We start from the raw sequence: 6,169 nt of genomic DNA on the forward strand, positions 1-6,169 counted from the left end.
ATCTCCGTCACAGAACTTCACATCATGCGCTTCATCTTTAACTGCATGCACACTTTGTTACTTCTGAATGGAGGTATAACAGACATCTATCGTGGTTAGTTAACAGGGACGAAAGGGTCTTGATAGGAGTCCCGGTTTATTACAAAAAGCTGTCGTCTTTTATTTTCCAGTTAGGATTTCGTTACTGATACTGGCGACAACTTCGGTAATTCATGACTCTTCATGGTAGTCAGCAATATGATATGATTAGATTAGATTACATTTGATTAGATTAATACTTGTTCTATAGATCAGGAAATCAGTAAAAGAAAGGCGTTTTTCGTTGCGACAGAATCTTCTCACGAAATTCCAATCACCAGCTTTCTCCTCCGAATGTGATAATATTTTGTTGACACCGACCTACATAGGGTGGAACGATCGCCACCATAAAATAAGGGAAATCAGAGCTCGTACGGAAAGGTGTTCATTCTTACCGCGCACTATACGAGATTGGAATAATAGAGAATTGTGAAGGTGATTGGATGAACCCTCCGCCAAGCACTTAAATGTGATTTGCAGAGTATCCATGTGGATGTAGATGTAGAAAACTAAGAAACTCATCCATGGACGTTTTCGTGCTTGGCCGATAGTCGTTCACAACAAACAAATAAAAATATAAATTAATGTTTGTCTGTCTGTGTGTGTGTGTGTGTGTGTGTGTGTGAAGGGAGAGAGAGATAAAAATAAAAAATAATGAGAGAGATAGTAAAAAATGGTTGTAAAGAAATTGAATCATTGTATGTAAAGAAATCTTTCATAAAACTGACACATTCCACATCATTACGCCCCCTCCTCACAGCCTTACTTCTGCCAGTAACTTGTCTGCTGCGAGGACGGGGCGTGAGTCGTGCTTGGGTAGCTCAGTTGGTAGAGCACTTGCCCGCGAAAGGCAAAGGTCCCGAGTTCGAGTCTCGGAATGGCACCAAGTTTTAATCTGCCAGGAAGCTTCATATCAGCGCAGAGTGAAAATCTCATCCTGGAAACATCCCCCAGGCTGTGGCTAAGCCATGTCTCCGCAATATCCTTTGTTTCATGAGTGCCAGTTCTGCAAGGTTCGCAGGAGAGCTCCTGCAAAGTTTGGAAGGTAGGAGACGAGGTACTGGCAGAAGTAAAGCTGTGACGACCGGGCGTGAGATGTGCTTGGGTAGTTCAGTTGGTAGAGCACTTGCCCGCGAAAGGCAGAGGTCCCGAGTTCGAGTATCGGTCTGGCACACAGTTTTAATCTGTCAGGAAGTTTCATATCAGCGCACACTCCACTGTAGAGTGAAAATCTCATTCTGGAAACTTTCAATGTAATTGTAGTTATACTTCAGGCAGAGGACAGACTGTCTCTATTCTGAACACAGATTCCTCAGTGCGGTTCACTAAACTCGACACTTATCAGACAGAATGGTGCAGCTGAGGCAGTAATGAAAGAACAGGTAATATCAATACATTAACTTTAGGTCACAAATGAAGTAAATGAGTGTAATGAAAAGTATGCATGTAATACGTTAATTAGAGTTGCGTTATTTAATTCGCTGTTGGCAATTGCGCGGTTTCTCTGACGTTAAGCAAATCGTGAGTTGATGTATTTATCTCGCATTTTTATAGAAGGGCATGTATTCCATATCAACACAAGTACGGCAGCGTCAGTGCACCTTTTTATGCTTCAACACCTGCGCACGACCATTCCACTAACGTACTTAACGTTGTCAGTCATCAGACATACATTCAAACAATGATTTGTACATTTCATTTTAAAATCATTTCAAACTAATTTTTGAGCTAGTTGTTCATACTTTGTACGCTCAGTTTAGTTGATATGTTATTTCAACAACAAACATAACACACTCAATGGAAGTTCAGGAACACACGTGAGCAATGCACAGCAAATGTCAGACAATACTCCATACTGATTGATTACTTTCGTGATACGGCCGCAGATAAAAGATAGTCTGTATTGTCTGCGAAGTAGAATTAACAGCAGAGATCGAGAAGATACAAAAATCAGGGGCACATCTGGTAACGCGATTGGTAAGTCAGGTAGAGAGCATTATGGAGATGGTGAAAAATCTCCAGTGGCAGACATCCCGAGAGGAAAGTCACCCATCCGGAGGAGAGGTGCTGTTGACGGTCCGAGAGCGCTTTCGGAGAAGAGTCAGCAACAAAATACTTCCTCCCACAAACTTTTACAGTTCGCAAAGCGAGCGTCACCGGAAAATCAGAGAATTTAGAACTCTTACTGAAGCTTATAGACATTGTAAGGAGTGTGTCAGAACCCTTCATTGCATAAAACGATGTGACCAGCTTAACGCTATTCTCAGCATTGTGTAAGCACTCAGATATCGATAGTGACAATGTGAGGGCGAAACATGGGAGCGCCATTCTAAGCATTGTCGTGAGACGAGGTCTGTCTGCAGTGTCGGTCGGTCGAGAGCTCGCAGACAGAAGACGCGCCACGCTGCCCTCACGGCTGTGACGGCGGCTCTCACCACACTCGAGGCCTCATTTCATTTATACAGCCAGAAGAGATTTCAATGGCTTAGCTACGCTCGGAGATGGAATTCAAGGTGAAATTCGCGAGCATAGCGCAAAAGTAATTGAAGGGCTAGGCTCGTGATTCTTAATCAGAGTTTGCAATAATCCCATGTTTTGCTTGTCAGTGAAGGATACGTTCTTATCCTCCAAATAATAATAATCATTCTCCACACCTAAAAACACTACTGGCCATTAAAATTGCTACACCAAGAATAAATGTAGATGATAAACGGGTATTAGTTGGACAAACATATTATACTAGAACTGACATGTGATTATATTTTCACGCACTTTGGGTGCATAGATCCTGAAAAATCAGTACCCTGAACAACCACCTCTGGCCGTAGTAACGGCCTTGATACGCCTGGGAATTGAGTCAAACAAACCTTGTACAGAGCGTGTACAGGTACAGCTGCCCATGCAGCTGTACCTGTATCACAGTTCATCAAGAGTAGTGACTGGCGTATTGTGTCGAGCCAGTTGCTCGGCCACCATTGACCACATGTTTTCAATTGGTGAGAGACCTGGAGAATGTCTGGCCACGGCAGCAGTCGAACATTTTCTGTATCGAGAAAGGCCCGTACAGGACCTGCTGAAATGTAGGGTTTCGCAGGGATCGAATGAAGGGTAGAGCCACGGGTCGTAACACATCTGAAGTGTAACGTCCACTGTTCAAAGTTCCGTCAATGCGAATAAGGCGTGACCGAGACGTGTAACCAATGGCACTCCATACCATCACACCGGGTGATATGCCAGATGGCGATGACGAATACACGCTTCCAATGTGTGTTCACCGCGATGTCGCCAAACACGGATGCGACCATCATGATGCTGTAAACAGAACCTGGACCCATCCGAAAAAAATGATGTTTTGCCATTCGTGCACCCAGGTTCGTCGTTGAGTACACCATTGCAGGCGCTCCTGTCTGTAATGCAGCGTCAAGGGTAACCGCAGCCATGGTCTCCGAGCTGATAGTCCGTGCTGCTGCAAACGTCGTCGAACTGTTCGTGCAGATGGTTGTTGTCTTGCAAACGTCCCCATATGTTGACTCAGGGATCGAGACGTGGCTGCACGATCCGTTACAGCCAGGCGGATAACATGCCTGTCATCTCGACTGCTAGTGATGCGAGGCCGTTGGGATCCAGCACGGCGTTCCGTGTTACCCTCCTGAACCCACCGATTCCATATTCTGCTAACAGTCATTGGATATCGACCAGCGCGAGCAGCAATGTCGCGATACGATAAACCGCAATAGCGATAGGGTACAATCCGACCTTTATCAAAGTCGGAAGCGTGATGGTACGCATTTCTCCTCCTTACACGAGGCATCACAACAACGTTTCACCCGGCAACGCCGGTCAACTGCTGTTTGTGTATGAGAAATCGGTTGGAAACTTTCCGCATGTCAGCACGTTGTAGGTGTGGCCACCGGCGCCAACCTTGTGTGAATGCTCTGAAAAGCTAATCATTTGCTTATCACTATCTTCTATATGTCGGTTGAATTTCGCGTCTGTAGCACATCTTCGTGGTGTAGCAATTTTAATTGCCCGTAGGGTGATATGCTGTGGTTAGTAAATGTTAATGTAGCTTTGAAATTGAAATGATTTGCTAATCTGGCACTCAGCCTTTATTGTCACATTTGTCATTTGTCATTGTCATTACTAATGCTTGTTCATGACAATTCTGAAGTTTTAAACAGACTTAATTAATGAAATCCCTTCTCAAAAGTTATTTAGTACTTAAGAGACCCAAAGAAACTCCTTTTAATTAAAATCATTCTTAGTAACAATAAACTTTAGCCGCTGCTGCTGCATGTTGCCGCTCGTAGCTGTAAACCACATGGAAAAACGAAGTCATCTAAAGAGGTGAGTTGAAAACTTAGGGCCAAAACAGAGACACTGGCACACTACAACTTGTTTTAATTCCGTTGCACAAGTCAGAGACTGTATCACTTGTAAATTCCTGTTCAAAAACGCAGTCAGATAGCTTATCCAGTCGTTAGTCTTAAGTTTTTCATGTAACGATCTGTTGAGGGCTAAAATGACAGTGAAACTGACACTCATACAACACACACACAGTGTTATGCAGGTTGGATTCAGTTTACTGATAACTCACGTTGCTTATCGAGCCGAACACAGGCAATATCGGCTGTAGCTACGTTACAGGTACTGGTTGTATATACGTTACAGCATTCGTTCTTGACGCACACCGTTGCCGGATGGAACAGAGAAGGGGAGTGTGAAGACTGCAGAGGCGCAACTCGCTAAGACTGACAGAAAGTTGTGACCAGCAACTTCATGAGAATCTTAAAAATATACAATGTGGCAAAAAGCCAAGTATATGCTTGAAAATATAATGAGGTTAAGATGTGACGTATTTATAGGGCCGTATTTCTCGAAATACAAGTTGCTACGTTAGTGTGTGTTGTTCCCTTATTTTTATTTGAGTGCCAGCATCAAATGTGAACCAAAGGGGCAACGGCTACATACATTCACCCAGGGATCCATCTCGTTATAAGCTTTTTTAATTCTGTTTTTAATAGCATTAAAAGTAAAAGTTTTATCAAACAACTGTGGGGATGTTGTCAAGCCAGGAACAGCTGAAGGTGCTATGGAGCTTGTTGAACACTAAACACTGACATTTAGCACATTAGGAGGTCACCCTTGGCTGCGGTTTGCGATAAACTTGAAGCTACACTCTAATCTCTGTGCTACCTGCGTCTGAGAATGGCTACTTTGAAATTGAGTCATATCTGGTTTTTGTGTAATATAAGAGCACTCCGTCTTCAGGCCAGGCCCATCGGGACCATCCGACCGCCGTGTCATCCTCAGATGAGGATGCAGAGAGGAGGGGCGTGTGGTCAGCACACCGCTCTCGCGGTCGTAATGATGGTATTCTTGACCGAAGCCGCTACTATTCGGTCGAGTAGCTCCTCAATTGGCATCACGAGGCTGAGTGCACCCCGAAAAATGGCAACAGCACATGGCGGCCAGGATGGTCACCCATCCAAGTGCCGGCCACGCCCGACAGCGCTTAACTTCGGTGATCTGACGGGAACCGGCGTATCCACTGTGGCAAGGCCGTTGCCTGGTGCTCATAAAAGCAGGGAATTAAATGAGAAGTTTTTACAAGTTTTTCTTTTCAGGAGAAACGTACACTTGCTCCCTTCGGATAAATGGAGATTAATGGTATCGTTTTTTACTATTCAAGACGACTGTGCCACAACCCCGTAGACAGGCAGTGAGTCACGTACAAAGGACATAGCTTTCAGCCAAAAGGTGCCACAACTGCAGGGACAAGGAGTAACTGAAGTTTGTGGTGCGTCTGCCGCCGAGACCAGAGCAGAGTCTGGGGTTTGACAGTAGTGACAGTGCAGCTTACGGGTAAACTGGTGGAGCACATTTATGACTGATCGTTGTTGCAACGAAAAAAGCATGTCAAATTTAAAACAACGCAAAATCGCCAAGATTGCCAAAGTTTTACCGAAGATCGAAATATGGAGCGTACTTCAATGCGAGATGCTTTTAGTAATTTCCACAACGAAATTCTGTCTCGACATCTGGCAGAAAACCCAAAGAGATTCTGGTCATACATAAAGCACACCAGTAG

The 6,169-nt window shown here is 44.4% G+C and overlaps 1 pseudogene; it reads right to left on the reverse strand.

The window, feature by feature from the left end:
- Positions 1-5,530: 5,530 nt before the first annotated feature.
- On the reverse strand, positions 5,531-5,648 carry LOC126159890 (5S ribosomal RNA; annotated as a pseudogene).
- Positions 5,649-6,169: the final 521 nt, after the last annotated feature.

This window comes from Schistocerca cancellata, unplaced genomic scaffold (assembly GCF_023864275.1).
Source record: "Schistocerca cancellata isolate TAMUIC-IGC-003103 unplaced genomic scaffold, iqSchCanc2.1 HiC_scaffold_1148, whole genome shotgun sequence".
Lineage (NCBI taxonomy): Eukaryota > Metazoa > Arthropoda > Insecta > Orthoptera > Acrididae > Schistocerca > Schistocerca cancellata.